The 16,114-nt window shown below is 39.6% G+C and overlaps 1 protein-coding gene across 3 annotated transcripts in view; it reads left to right on the top strand.

Annotated features, from left to right (window-relative positions):
* The first annotated feature begins 359 nt into the window (after positions 1 to 359).
* LRFN2 (leucine rich repeat and fibronectin type III domain containing 2) overlaps positions 360 to 16,114 on the top strand; it is a 152,060-nt gene continuing 136,305 nt past the window's right edge. The window contains exons 1-2 of one of the 3 annotated variants that reach the window (XM_038130738.1): positions 360 to 724; positions 1,246 to 1,452. The gene's annotated coding sequence lies outside the window, so the exon portion shown is untranslated. The remainder of the gene's footprint in view (positions 725 to 1,245; positions 1,453 to 16,114) is intronic. The other 2 variants (XM_038130739.1, XM_038130737.1) reach the window with 2 other exon arrangements.

The following is a 16,114-nucleotide window of genomic DNA, read 5'->3' as shown; positions in this document are numbered from 1 at the left end:
AAAATAGCAAGGGAAATTTTTTTCCAGTATTAAATAGAATGAATGAAGTTGACAGTGCTATTAGAATCATAGAATGGTTTAGGTCAGAATAGACTTTTGAGATGATCAAACCCAACTGTTAACACAGCACTGCCAAATTCACCACTAAACTGTGTCCCTAAGCACCACATATGGTTTTTGTCTATCTTTTCCTGCATCGATATAGATATATGTGACTTCCACTATAACACTTCAAGCATCGGCACCACCTGAGAGCTCAACTGCAGCTTATGCATTTTGCAGTAAAATTTCTCTCCTCTTCTGTCTTCCCTCCTCTTCCTCCGCCCCCAGAGGACTGACAGGCTTTCTACTGACAAATGTTGAGTGTAGCTCCTGAGGATTTAGCATGTCAGGCTGTGTCTACACAGCTTAGGTTTCTATTATTATGCAATGGCTTAGAGGGCAGTGCTTGGCACATAATTACAGCGCCAATCTCTGTTAGGACCCAGAGTTTGGATGCCTCTTTCTATATCAGCTATTTGCCTCCTGCCCACTTAGGAATCCTCCCTGACACTCTTACTTATTAGCTTCTTTTTGTACCTTTGTTTCATCTGGTTTCTGGTTTTCTTCCCTTTCCTATGGTACATATTTGTTTATTTCAGAGGTGAGGGGTCTGACTGAGTCGTGCCTGTATGGATTCCTGTGCAGTACAAAGCACTTGCTGCATGTTGCATCGTCAGAAGAGGTAAGAAGAAATTCCTGAAGCTGCCTGCTAGTTCTCTCGGGTTTTTCACTCTCTATCTTTTTTTTTTTTCTTTTTTCCTTTTTTTTTTTTCCTGGTGTGTGCACATTGCTTGTCTTACAAGCCGTGCAGGCTCTGCCATCTAGAGCACTTTGTGAGATCACTCCACTTTGCTGTTTTTCCTTCTTCCATCTCTGCGTGTGACTGTGTGTGTCTGTATCTCCCTGCCTCTCTTCCCCCCGCGGTACAGCTCAGCCCCCCACCCCAACAGACACACACACACAGAGGAGCTGGGCTTGCTTGTATGAACTTGAAGACTTGCAATACTGAAATGCATGTGTTACCTTGGGATGCACTAGGATCAGAATGCTCAAAAAGCCTGCAGGCTGCTTAGTCCTCCAAAGCTGGGTTTTTTAAATCACACAGGAAAAGAACAAGTTATTCACTCTTTTTTATTCTCTTTCTTTTTCTGTTTTTTTTTTTTTTTCTTTCCTTTTTTTGTGCTTTGGATACTACTGAACAAGGAGTCTCAGGGATTGACATGCTCGGACTTCACTGAATCAGGCTGCATCTGACAAACAATCTTGTCTACATTTTGGTTTGCTAGAGATCAACTGGGATTTTTCTGATTCTATCTTCTTTTGAAAAAAGGATGCGTGGAATAGAAGGAAGGTCTAAGTGCCTGTCTGAGACTGTTTTACCAAACCTGGGATAAATGTTACTCCTCAAAGGTAAGTGCAAGGTTTTTTTCCTATGTAAACTGTGTAGTTATAACATAAACTATATATAGATATGCACCCAAAACATTTTATAGACAGCTACCTCTGATGGCAAAAAAATGTCTCAGTCATGCATCTTAAAGCATTGCTGAAATGTATAACTTTATCTCTCATTTCATGTTAGCTTAGATAAGATTGTTCATGTAGAGTAATGGATCTCAGTTTGATTTCTGCCTCTCATGGTATGAAAAGGCATTTCAAAACAAATATTTTCTTACAGTCAATAGGAATTTTTTTATGATAGTTTTTAAACAGTGATGGAAAAATGTTCAAAAGAAAGGATAATAATTTGGTTTCTAATAAAGGAAGAATTGAGGAATGTAGTAAATCTGTGAAAGCAATTTCAGCTTTCTGAGGAATTTGCAAATCCTACAAAGATAAGGAAGAACTTTTCTGGACAGATCAACTCTGCTGTGTATAAAACCGGAGAGTAAAAGTGAGGACCTTGGCAAATGTCATTTGAAGAAACAGAAGGCATAGGAGCAGCTAGAGAAAGGAAAGCAGTGAGGGCTGTGGAGGGGCAGTGGGCACCCACTTCAGTGTCTTCTGTCACAGAAACTGTTCCTGGTAAAGTGATGCCACTGGTGATGGATGTCCAGAACTGGCAAGGTGGGCATGTGGGGGACGGGGTACACAAACAGGTGTATGCTCTGTCATGTCTGTCTGACGTCAGCAGACATATATGCTCTCAGCGAGATTAAATGTACTGAGAATTGGGGTGGGGGAAAAATCTAAGTGACAGCACAGTACAAGATACAGCAAAATGGTAACTGAATCTCTCTCTGATTTGCAAGGACATATGTACACATTTGGGACACAAAGCAAGTGCATGACTGCATAAAAGAACAGAACTAATGGGGTAAAAGAAATTGGCAGTGAAGTCAAGAAGTCCCAGTATGGAAGATTAGCCTCTGGAAATGTAAAATGGTCAGTTGTGGTAGTGTATGTAAGAAAGGGTTCTTAAACTGGGTGACTCCTACCTACACAAAAGAGACAAATAATGTTAATTTAAAGCAAGAATAAGTTTTGCTCTTCAGACTGTCTGATCTAGTATTTTTGGGGCAGTGCCATGGAGATATTAAGAAAAATAAGGTTTATTTTATCTATTCCATCTGTGGGATTACTCTGACAGAAAAACTCTTTTGATGAGAAGAGGGGGGGAAACAGTAAGCATCATATCACTCTATAAAGTCACAGTTAATTAAATTGACATCTCTTAACTTTATAATACAATGTTCAGCAAGCATAAGTCCAGAAGATGCAACACAATTGTCATGGGGATTTTGTGTTCCTCCAGAAAGAGGAAACATTGCCATGCAGGGGATCAATTTCTTCTTGAAACTTGGTGTGTACAGAGACTGTACTAGGGCAAATTTAGGCTTGTGATGAGAAAGAGAGACAAATAATTACTTGCACTCCTGCTGTGTTTCAGGCTGGTTGCAGTCCCCTTGTTTACAGCTTGCTCTGTGTCAGTGGTGAGTTTGCACTGCCCAGAGCTCACCACTTGAGCACAACAGAGCACTTCTCATGTGCGCTCTGCTCGGAGCTGCCGCGTCGCAGCACGAGGAAGAGCTCCAGACCTTCCCTGAAACTGCTTCTAATTCTCAGGGAGAGAGGGGATGCAAAAAATAAACAATGCCAGGAGACAAGTAGCAAAAAATTCATGCTGAATTTTTTTAACCCACGAAACCTAGTAAAGATCTGCATCACCTCTTGGATCAGAGACAGTGTCTGATCTGCTCTCTCCAGCACAGCTCTGGATTCTTTAGGGTGACTCTAGACGAGGTGTGCCCCAGTATCTGGCTGTGTAGGGCACTGGCATGCAGGCAAGCTGGCCGCCCTTGGTGCGCCATAAAGGGTGAGAAATGTGACCCAGCCTCAGAGCCCCTGCTTGCTGCTGTCCTCTCTGCTCCATGCTCCACTTCACAGCTTTGGTGATTCTTGTTTAAATTTACAATTGGGCCATTACTGACCATTTTTCCTAATGGGAAGTACAAATGGCATGTGTAGCCTTGCCCCATAGCCTCCACTTTGCGTGCTGCTCAGGTGGACCCGAGCTGACAGCCCATGGCAATCCTAGTCAGATGTCTTCTGCTCCCCCTCTTTGCTGAGGAATCTGACCACTGACTCAAGTTTGCAATGTAACGATTAGAGACCCATCTGATCCGCCCCCTCCCCCCAGTTCTCTTTTTTTTTTTTTTTTTTTTTTTTTTCTTTTTTTTTTTTAATGTGCTTGTGGGCAAAAAGCAAAATGGGAGGCTGATTCAAAATTATCAAGGTTTAACTCGTGGTAGGCGGGAATATTCTTCAAGTGACTTAACTCCCTGCTGAAAAACCTGTAGACTGAAAACCATTGAGGCTGCATTTGCTACCCACCCTCACAGAGGTGAGGGAGAGGATGATGACAGCCCCTGTTCACTCCCAAATCACATTTTGCATTGCTAATGCATTTCTGCCTTGACCTACAAAGATCACCTGTGGGAGAAGAGGGGTAATTTGTTCCAACTGTGTACTCATGTGTACTCAGTCTTTTTTTTTTCTGGCCTGAGCACTCAGCCTTACTTTCTTCATGTTTGTCCAAGTGTACTGTCATGGGTTTGTTTTTGTGGGGAGGCTAATTATCTTCTAGGTGCTGAACTGAAAAGCAGTAACGTTCTTTTTGAAGGAAGACATTTGTGGTTCCTTCAAACCAGTCCAGATGACTCTGGAATTTATTGTCCGACACCAAATAGGCCATTGTTTATATTCTTTTTTCCTCCTTTATTTTACCATGTAGAATTTGACTCGTTCTAGCAACTAATTCTAGCAACTAAGCATGTCACCAAGGGGCTGGGATTTACTCTGTCAGTGTCCAGAGGCCACATGTGCTTGGATGGGGCTGAACAGTGCCCAGTTATGGACTGAAACTTGTGACAAAAGACAGGGTTTCATCTGAGTGCGCCAGAATAAAAACAAACCCCACAAATCAGTGTGATGCAGTGCTGCAGTGAAGGACCAGCTGTTACTCTCTGCCCAACCCAGCTCCACCTGGGAAGCACAGAGAGAGAGAGGAAAGCCTGTAAGTGATAATTCTGATTCTAGGATCTCAAACCACCTCATGCACAGCTAAATGACAAATCTTGGCGTGAAATTAACATACATAAACATGTCATTAGAAGGCTCACAGTGATGTGACATGGAAAACTGGGAAAAGATTGTGTCATTTAGAAGTATTTCCGCATCCCTTGGATTGGTGATTGTCACCGTACATCAGAATATTTATGTGACATTTTTTTCTGATTTTTGTCTCTTCCTGTCATTTTCTTTGTCTTACCCATGATATGGGTCTCTGATAATATCCTCATCTTTATGGAAAAACACTGATGAAAAATCCAGGATACCAACTTCAGCATATAAAATGAGCAGCAGCAGTAAAAGTCAGAAAACATCTTTTCAGTTAAAAAAAAATGCTGATTTGAAAACATGGGAGAAGGAAAAAGATGTGCTGTCAGGTTCTGCCCCCATGCAGAATCACTATTGACCTACATAGAATGCAGAGCTGAGTTGGAGTTTTCCAGTATAAATGTTTTTTGTTTTCACAGGAAAAAATATTTTTAACAGATAGAAACATGACTGGGAAATGGTCAGCCTTAGGAATTTCCTGACTAAAAAACTGTCAGAACAAAATTTCCAGAACACCTTACCTTATATTCTTTCTGGAAGATTTTTTTTTTTTCCAGTTCATGCACTTTGCATGAAAACTGAAAATAATTCATATGGAACTTGATCATAAAATCCCATTTTGCTAAAGGAAAAACAAATCTGTGAGCTGAACTGAAATTAAACATTTCTGGCTCATTAGAAGGCTTGCATACCTTCAGTTTTGGGACAAGGAAACTACAGATGTTGTCATTTTGACTCAAGGAACCAGAAAAGTTTTTCCTGCCAAGCCTTACCTGGAAATCAATTTATTTCACCAAATGGGATTATTTTAGGGGTGTCTTGGCAACAAATGCTGTGAGATATCAAGGCCTGTGAGAGCTTGCTCTTGAAATCATTTCTCCAGCTATGGAAAACTTATGCACTGAGAGGATAGGGCAGCTAAATAACATGTAGGAGGGGATAGCTGTAGCAATAGTATAAGCAGTACAATGGAGCATTTAGGAGGCTTCTGCTAATCACACCTCAAGAAGGAACAGGTCTCTAATCCTCTGGAAGATCTGCTGCCACTGTGGGGTAATGGAAAGAGGTGAGATAAGGAGAGGGTCCTGGAATAGCAGTAAATCCAGGGTCCTGGACAATGGTTGGTCAGAAGGTGAGAGGTAGGGCTGGTGCATCCCAGTGCATAGCAAGGCAGATTCTGAGCAGAACAGAAGCTGGATTAAGGATAAAATCAACAGAAAGTACAAGATGGCTGAAAGCATCTTGTCTATCTTAATAGAGCTAATGTGGCACTGAAAATCCCTGGAAAACACGTGTGTGGTACTGGTGCAGAAAATTACCAGTGTAACTCTTTTCCTGAAGCCAGAAGAGGTAGGTGAGAGGGGTGCATAGATCTTTATGTGCAGGACTGAGACAAATTGCTGCAGTTGTCTAGTTAGGACAGTAGAGTTTGAGCTGACCTGGCTGGGAGAAGGAAAGACTACACAAAACCTAAATCTAATCAAGTCACATGGAGTGTGGTGACCAGGCATGATTGAGGTTGGAGGAAATACATGCATTGGTGGACAAGTAAGGAATTTTTCCTCCTCTGCCTTTAGAGGAGCAATTTGCTTTAACAGGCTGAGGAGCAAAGGGGCTCAAAATGGCACCAGTTACCAAGAGCTCTTATCCATTCCTTTGTTGTGTCTAAGCTCATCAGGAAAGCTTCAGTCTACGTGTTGGTCAGAATGAATAATCCTCCTTTTGTTACAGCCCAAAGATAAAAAATAAGAACAGGAATGGAAAAGAGGATGTCTTAAACATGCCACATCCTCTGCTGCAGCGGCAGGATGGATCGGCTGTGATTATTAGCAAGAGAACAGCACCTGTATTGGTGCTACAAAAGAAGAACTGCCTGTACCAGGATTTATATTAGATCCCTCCATTAACAGCCTTTAAAAAATCTATCTGCCCTTTCAGTACAGAGGGAAAACAATGAACAGTCAAATGGCAAAAGGAAAAGTCGAATGAAATAAGTGCCTGTCATGGCTTGTTCAGCATTCTCTGTCTGGTTCAAAAGTAGCCAACAACAAATGTCTGTCTCCTTAGAGATAAATATCAAAACCTTCCCAATCATTTCAGTAGATATTTGATCTCCTTCCCTTTGTGAATATTCCTGTGAATAGCTAAACACATGTGATACTCAGAAAGCTCTGCATGGTTTGGGTGTGAAACAAGAATACTAAACTAAGAAAGAAAAAGGCCAAACTGTATTGATAGAAAATAAATTATCTGGACTGAGACAATTTTGTTGATTTCCTAAATTGAGGAAGAGTTGGCATTTGGTATGACTTATCTTTAGTGTAAGTGAATGTTATCACTGCTGCTGGCAGATATTTACTGTATATTGGTTTTTAAATAAGGATACAACATTGATTACTTGCTTTCCAAACTATTGACTGCACTTTCTCCCTGTTGTCAGGTCAGATAACTTATGTCCTCTGGAAACGTTCAGTAGGAAAATGGGAAAATGTGTTTGTTACCAGAAACTCTCATGAAGAAGAGGATCAAGGGGTTTTGTGTTTTTCTGTTTTGGTGATTTTTTTTTGAAAGTCGCCTATAATCAAAATATCTTGTAATTATCTCTGAAAATTGACAAATTCCTCTGTGAGATATGTGAGTATTCATTAATCCCATTTCACATGACCAAGTAGCCCACTGAGCCATGAATTCTTCAGTTGACACTCACTTTGGAAGGATAGTGTGACCTTTCCTGAATAGTGTAACTACATCTGTTCATAGCTCCACAGATGCATTTTGACAGTGATACCTTCTTGAGATGAGGGGGAAGGTTGTTCATGGACTTCACAGTTCTGCTGTGGGGCCAGGAGTATCACAGACTGGACCCGATGGGCCTCTGGCGGGTGGGAGAAGTTTCAGGAGCATTAATTAATAAAGTTTTCTTTCAGATCCAGGGGTGGGTGCCAGCAGTTTCGTGTGAACTGAAGAGAATTGGTCATACTGACAGAGAGAGCAGAGAAGCTTAAGTGCAGCCTGATGCATATTGATGAGAGCAAATACCCTGAGAAAAAAAAGAGTAACATTGGGAGAAAAAAATGGAGAAATTTGGGTTGGATGAGGGGGAAGACAGAAAACAAAATCAGCTGTGGTAAAGCTAAGAAGATGTTTCTGTCTCTTTAGTTATTTGCATGACACTTGTTCCACTGAGCCAGAGTACCAGGCTAGGCTAAAGACAGACTTATGATGTTTGTCACTGGTCACACTGTACATAGCTGATACCTCTCTCAGCCTCTCTCAGCCACTTGAGGTTGTTTTATTTTTCACATCTAACCTCTTCTAGCCTTTTGGTGAACATGAGAAAATGTACTCAAGCCCTTTGTGCATTTGCTTCTGATGTCTCTGTCTTTCACCTCACTGGATCAGTGAGTTGAGTGAAGAAGCTATTTTTTATTTTTCCTCAGGACTGAACACAAAGAGTTTCTTATCATCAGCTAACTTATAACCACTCAATTCCTAGTAGAACCTAGCAACAAGCTTTCAAGTTAATGTGAGAGACCCTCTAAAATATACCATGTCCCTCTTCTTATGATATCTTTTCCAGAGAATGTGCAACTGATGGGCTAAAATCTTTCCCTTCTGTGCTGGATGTCTAATGGCTGCATTTTATGCTCATCTTAGTGTTTTTATTTACCTCTTTTACAACTTTTTCATTTGTCTAATGCTATGAGCAGCAAAATGAAGGTCTGTGATGAGCTTGCGGGTCTGTGCCTCATGAAACCTCACTACATTTCGGATTGTGCCATGAAAAGGAACAAATCCATCCTCCTGTAAGGCTGAGATAGGACATGGTAAATTTCTGTGCATTGGTGACTTCTATCCTATGTCAGTGTCCTACCACAGAATGGAAAAATCAAAGTTATGCTACATTCTATCTCAACTATAGGATTTACATTTAAAAATAAATAATACCCTCAGGCCAAAGAACAGCTGCTGTGGTTCTTTCCAGCTCTGCTCATTGACCTTGTCGTCTCATTTGATATGTCCTGCTACTCCCATGGTGTCACCATGATATTTTATAAAAATCCCTTTGCCAGGATTTTTTCTCCTGAGAAGCTGAGAATCCTCAGAGGAAAAGAAAAACAATAATCATCTGCTGCTGTGGAATGCAACAGGTGCATCTTTGATTGGTCCATGTGAGTTGTTTCCACATGATGACCAATCATTGGTCCAGCTATGTTGAGGCTCTGAGCAGTCACAAACTTTTGTTATCATTCCATTCTATTCCTTTCTAGCTCTCTGATGTATCTTTTCTCTCTATTATTTTAGTATAGTTTTAGTATAGCATTTTTAGTATAATAAAGATCATAATATAATAAATCAGCCTTCTGAAACATGGAGTCAAGATTCTCATCTCTTCCCTTGTTGGGGTTGCCTGCAAATCCCACACCATGGTGTTGTAGTTGGCATTAAATCACAGAGAGATTGTGTAGTGACCTCACTGAAACTGAGACCTAGTAGGGGTAGACCTTGCATGCAGATATGCTAGTCCTTACACCACCATCCCACCACACAGTGGAGAAAGACCTGAGAACAAAATCTCTGTTAGGCTATGCTGTCTGCTCCTGTTTCTTAAATAGGTTCTTTGCTTACTATATGTTAGTCTAATCATGTTCACTTCAAGGAATTGCTTTTAACTTTTTTTTCTTTTATCTTTTTTAATAGCAGGTGTTCTTTTATCATGAAATGGTGATGAACTTAATACATTTGTTAAAACTACAATAGTCCACAAAAATCCTGTTATAGAAACCAAGTATCTTTTAGGAAATCCTAAATAAAAAGCCTCCCAAGTTCAGTACATGATGTAATTTTCTCACTATCATTCCTCACATTTCTCACAATCACTCCTCTCTTTTCTTTATACTGACAAGTACATGAAGAGCAAAAATGAACTCTGCAGCCAGCTGTTCTTCCTAAATATGTCTTGTCTTGCTAGCTCAGGTAAAAGGCAAATTGCACTTTGAGACTTTATTTCTGCAGCAAATCGGGTCTATTTTCAGAGGGACACTTCATCAGTCACAGTATTTCAAGATGGGAAGCCAGGATGTGTTCCTGCCCCAATCTGATTATACCATGTTTGCAGAGACTTTAGTCATAGGGTGACAAAACCATTTAAGAACAAACGAACACACTTTTGGACCTTTGCTTCCATTCCTTCCACTCCTGATTAAATTTTCAAAGCCTTTCTAACATTTAAACAAAACATTATCTGAGAGCTGTTTGGAAAGAATATGGGAACTTAGATTGACATTCTCAGAATAATTTCTACTTCATTTCAAAACAATCTCTCCTGTAGCTATAAATGTATTTTGTAACCTATTTTATGCTCTTTCTACTGTTGCATCCTTTTGTTAAAAAATATTGTTTTTATTTCTGTAGTCTTACCAGAACAAGGAAAAAACATTTACCTTGCCAATACACAATTCTTTTTGTTTGATCGTGTCGTAGAATAACAGATATTGCTGAATGCTTATAGGGCACCAAGTAATACAATCATATTTACCTCACACAAGAAAAGGATATTGGAGCTTACTAGTAGGCCTTTGTAAATTGATACTCAAGAGAAACTTGATTCCTTAAAATTCTGTTGATAAATGCTAAGCTTTGGTGACATTAACTGATACTGCTCACTGGGATTTCCATTAATTTTCTGAGATTATTTGACTAGTGTGATATTCAAATTTCCAGGTGTTTTAGTCATTCAGAGAAGCAGCAGTACCCTGGGATGAGATAAAAAATAAAGTAAGAATTAAAAAATAACAAACAGGGTTTTTTTAATTAATACTTCTAACTGCTATTAAAAAATTAATAAAAATAAAATGTAGACTGTATCACAGTTAGTAGATTTTAAAGTTGATATCCAGTAAATCCTGGCATCTCACAGGGGAAAGGAATGACAGTACCAGCCCCTTTGACTTACATGTGTATTAAAATATTTTCATTTATTTGCAGGAAAAAACTGAGGAAGGAAGCAAAACCTTTCAAATAAGGCTTTGGTTAAAGTCTTAAAGACAAAGTAGGCTTGCAAGAAACAGTCTGTGCAGGACTTACTAAGATTTGCAAAAGCCCACAGTTGACTGCAAAGAAAAAGGGAAAACATCTTTCTATTTGCTTAGTTTTGAAAAGGTACATTTCCAAAATTCCAATTTTCCTTTTCGTACATTATACATTAGGTCACTTCTAAAATGGAAATGATAATTTGACATTAAATGCTTGGGTAATTATGTTTCTACTTCAGATTAAATAAATGTTTTTTGAAAGGTGAAATGAGTTCAACTGAAACAAAAGATCTTTTTCCCGTTTAAATAAGAAAATGGCAAGTCAGCTCAAAACATGTATTTTTCATTAATTTTGACCCTTTTCATTCCATTTTTGAAATAATTAAACATATATGTATAATGTGTACATGTGTACATAGGGTTAGATGCATTCTTGGCCATAGGTATAAACCCTGCTTTTAACTGGGAGATAATGGTAACAAATGTCAGAGACCTGACTTAGGCTTAGCAGTACTGATGTTTACAAGTGTTTACAGACCAGTGAAGATAAAGGATCCACTCAGGAGAGCACCTGTGTCAACAAAAGGAGATGTACAACCTAATGAGAGCTGGTGAAGAATTTCCAGTCAGCCTGGGATGTGGACAAGCTCGAGAAGTGGGCCCATGAGCGCCTCATGAGGTTTAACAAGACCAGGTTCTAGTGTTGCACCTGGATGGAGCAACCCTGGAATTAACACAGGCTGGGGAATGAAGGGATCAAGAGCAGCCCTGGGGAGAAGGACTTGGGGTACTGCTGGTTGAGAGAGGCTGGACATGAGATGGAAATTTGCACTTATAGCCCAGAAAGCCAAATGTGTCCTGGGCAGCATCCTGCCCCTCTGCTCCTCTCTGCTGAGAACTCACTGACAGTGCTGCATCAGCTCTGAGGTCCCCAGCACAGCAAGAAAATGAAGCTGTTGGAGAGCATCCACAGGAAGGTCATCAAGTTCTTAGAGGATGGAGTGCCTCTCCTATAAGGAAAAGTTGAGAGAAGTGGGATTGTTCAGCCTGGAAAAGAGAAGGTTTCAGAATGACATGGCTGTGGTCTTCCAGTACCTGAAGGGAATCTACAAGAAAGATGGAGAGGGACTTTTTACAAGGCCAGGCAGTGACAGGACAAAGGGGAATTGCTTCAAACCCAGTAAGGACAGGTTTAGTTTGGATAGCAGGAAAGAATTCTTCCCTGTGCATGTGGTGAAGTGCTGGAACAGGTTGTCCAGAGAAGTAGTGGATGCCCCATCCCTGGAAGTGTTCAATGGGGCTTTCAACAACCTGGTCTAGTGGAACTGCCTCTGTCCATGGCAGGGGGCTTGGAGCTACCTGATCTCTAAGGTCCCTTCCAACCTAAATCATTCTATGAACTTTTTTCATTATGGAATAGGTTTTGTCCAAATTAGCTTCCTGAGTATGTTGGGGGAGGGCGGAAGGGTATTATTCAAAAATATCTTCATATGTTCTGTCTTTTAAAATATTTTTGGCTGGAATGTTTATGAGTTTTTTTTCTAAATGTAATTGAACTTTATATCATGTTTAAAGCTTTAATGTGGCATTTTGTACTATTTTTTTCCAGAAAGCAGATATTCTTCAAATTTTAATGAGACAGTCTAATCTAAATAAGTCAAAATTTTCTCTCAATTTCTGATAAAATTATGCTTTCTTAACATAATTCTTCTAAACAACAATTCTAAACAATTTCTAAACAGTAATTCTTAACATTAACTGATAGCCATACAGCAATAACACCACTTCTTTTTGTAGACTTTTTTTCTTTTTTCCTTTTTCATTTTTTTGTTTTCTTGTCCTGGTAGGTCTGTTCTTTGTGGATGGCTATGCACAAATGCAACAGATAGTTCAAAGGCTTCTTGAAATATAACAGGCTGTAAAAATGCTGAATTTACTTTAAGGTTTATAGGACAGGAAATATGAAGTTAAAATGGCAAGGAAGATGTCGTATTTGAGTGGGAGGCTTGTACCAAGGCAAAGCATCACAATTCTGAATTAACCTCTGTAATATAATCTGTGCAGAAGCAGTGGGGGTTGAGAGGGAACACAAGTGATCATCAATGAATTAAGGAGTTCACTGTCAATGCTCTGTGAGCTGAACAGTAAAAGAAGCAGCTGAGAAATGTAAGAAAGTTTCCTGTGGTAGAGGAGCCACCTGCAGCAGCTCAATACCCTTCATACTGAAAATGCTGTTGGGTGGTCCATGGTTCATATTCTCTTACATGTAAAAGTGAACCTGCAACTGCTCTACTTTTAAATGTGTTAGGGACTATCATTAACATGTGATTCATCATTCTAAGCCAGGGCAAAGGGGAATGACGGGATCCTCATATCAGTTTGTATCAAAATATTCTTAGAGTGCAGAGCTTCTGGAGACTGTATGGTGGCATGCTGACATATCTGTGAACATTCCCTTTGCTTTTAGCACATCTTCCACTCAGAACTCTGATCTGAGCAAATGAATTGATCTTCAGTGCTCTTCATGTAAACTGGGGTAGAGTTACTATTCCTTAGCTGAGAAAATTGGCACGTGGGTTTTGGTTTAAACTGCTCTGTGCTCATGCACAGTGGCTACAGCAGAGTGGTTGGTCGGGTCAGTCATCAAACTGGCTTTTGTCATCCTGCTGAGGCTGAGGCAATGGTGAGGTAGCGTTAAGCCAGAGGAATGGAAAACAGATCGAATCCCAGAGCTGCGCTTCAGCAGCAACAGAGTTAGCTGTGCCTACACAAGTTAGCCCACTGGAGAGCTTCATTTAGGCTTTTCATTTCAGCAAGACTGTTATGAAAACAGCACTCAAATAGCAAGTCTTAGCTAAAGTAGGAGCCACTGAACTCTTTTGTACAATTTTTACATGCTCTAATAGAGTTGAAGAAAGTAGTCATCACAGGCATTATCTTCCTGCTTATTTTTGCTACGTTTATTTAATACTCATTTGGGAGGGATATGGATATACCCTCAACTGGAATTTAAAAAAAACAACAAAACAAAACAAAAAACCCAAAACAAAAAACAAACAAACAAACAAAACAACCAACAAGCAGAAATAGCTATACTAAGCTTTCCATCTTGCTTGGGATGCTAGAAATCCTCCAAGCATACATCCAGGCAAACCCACTCTTCCTCATGTATATTTTACTTATTATCAGGATTTGGCATACTGAATTACTGATGAAACTCACACTAGAAGAAATTCCAATGATATAATTATTTTACTCCAGTGATGGACTGAAACTTTTATTCATATTACATACACAATTTTTCTACTTTCATTATGCTACACCTAAGATTTACTTGGCCTTTTAATTTTTAGGGCTTCTTATTTCAGCTGAAGTTCTGAAGGATGTAATTTATGTCAGCTCATGGTTGACTTATCCCTTTAGCTTTCAGATGAAGAGAACAAGAACTTATCACCTCTCTCCCTTCATTGTGCATGTAAACATAACCTCAGCCTCTGGTAGTGAAAATTATCAATCTAGCAAAATCACAATGCTCAGGTGACCTAAGATCATTGATCTAGTTATTCACAGAGGAAATACGTAAACTGCTCATAAATGGTTCATATTAAAAAAAAAAGTAGAATAAATACTTTAGAAGATTTATAGTTACTTCTGTAAACTCAGGAAAAAAAATACTAATTCCCTTGATCAAAGCTTTTCTTGCCACTTTTACAGGACAGCCTTTAAGCCTACACTGATAAACAAACAAACAAAAAAAAAGCCATCAAACCCAATAAAGTTCTGCACTGCAGCCGCTGATCACCCATTTCACATTTGGTGCAGTTTGGACTGCAGCTAGTCCATCCTACCACAGACTACAATCCTGTCTCAGCTGTCCAAACCTCAGTTACCCAAAACAGGATAGTGGTCCTCCATGGCTGTTAGCTGCACTGATAATGCCCATAATTACTTGGACATGCTTCATCTCCCATGATATTCAGTTGAATGAAGATGCACTGCCTGTTAAAAACTTCATTTTAATGTCTCACTCTAATTTCCCCCCATCATACATTCAGCAGCAGCATGTTTACTTGTTCTTCTTGATGTGAAAGCTTCTAATATACAACTACAGCAGAGACAAAAACAACAATAAATATTCAAAAATCACCAGTGTGATTAGCACACATCCATAAGAGAAGAAGAGCAGTAGTTATTAAATATAGATGGTTTACTCACTGTGTCATCAATAAACATGTGATTTATGATTTCCTGAGACTTTTTAGGTGATGATTCATTCATGATTTTATTTATTTTACTGTATAATGAAGCAGAATAGCAGAAGGAAGGGATTTTAGCTGATGCCACAAACATCTCCTTATTTGGTGAGATGTCTTCCTGTACTTTCTAGCTCAAGAAAATAAAGTTTAGGGGTTTAGAGCCTGTAAGACAGCTGAGCATCCCTGGAAAGTGCTATGTGAGCTTTTCTGCTTGGTACAAAGTGGAACTGCTCTGTAGGTACTGCAGATGCTTATCCAGTGACAGTAAATTGGCCGCTGCCACTGGTGACAAACAGATCCTAAGAGAGATCCACCAGTACAATTCTGTGTCTACAACAGCCCATTTGGGTGCAGCTTCAGCTGTTAAGACACTTCGGTGCTCTCATCAATGATGTTGCACAGTTCTGGTCTTAGAAGAGGAACTGACAAAAAATGCAGAGATAAGACATTCTTTTAAACAAAGAATGATTGAATACTGTATCTTGGAAGGAATTTACTCTAGTTTGATATGATAAAGATATCTAAGATAATAAAAAATATTTTTGTTCCATGTCTCTTCCAATACAAGTCTTACAGGACAACAGATTAAATTGGCAAATGACAGGTCCAGAAAAAAAATAATGAAGCATTGTTTATCTTGGGATAATGAAAAGCTGTGAAACCCTTTTCTACAGGATTCAGGGATTTCTAATTGTTTACTTTGATTTATAGACCATTTGGAGAACTAAACAAGAAAAAAAACCATTATGTTTTTCAAAACACAAGGACATTATCTTCAGCTAACAATGTTAGCCGTGCCACGAGCAGCCAAGAAGCTGAGAGAGGGCATTCTGGGAAATTAGCACCAAAGGCTTGCATTGCTTTTAAGTTTTTTGATTGTTTTCCCTATTAGCTACTAGCAGAGACAAGATAGTGGGCTGGATATAGCATAGATGTGACATGATTCAGATTTGTTCAGATTGATTTGACTCAAGATACTGACTCCTCTGGTGCTCATGGTGCAGAAGGGTGCCATGTTTGGCTGAGTCCACAGCTGTGCACCAGCAGGGTGCAAAGAGGCGCAAATTACTCAGTGCTTGCACATGTGGGCAGAAGCAGTGATCTTCTACCAGGATACAGAGAGAAAGCTTCACTGCTGAATTGACTAAGTTATTTACACCC

The sequence above is a fragment of the Motacilla alba genome, chromosome 3, assembly GCF_015832195.1.
Source record: "Motacilla alba alba isolate MOTALB_02 chromosome 3, Motacilla_alba_V1.0_pri, whole genome shotgun sequence".
NCBI classification, from domain to species: Eukaryota; Metazoa; Chordata; class Aves; order Passeriformes; family Motacillidae; genus Motacilla; species Motacilla alba.
The sequence above is the reverse complement of the archived record's forward strand: the minus strand, read 5'-3'. Positions and strand labels throughout refer to the sequence as shown.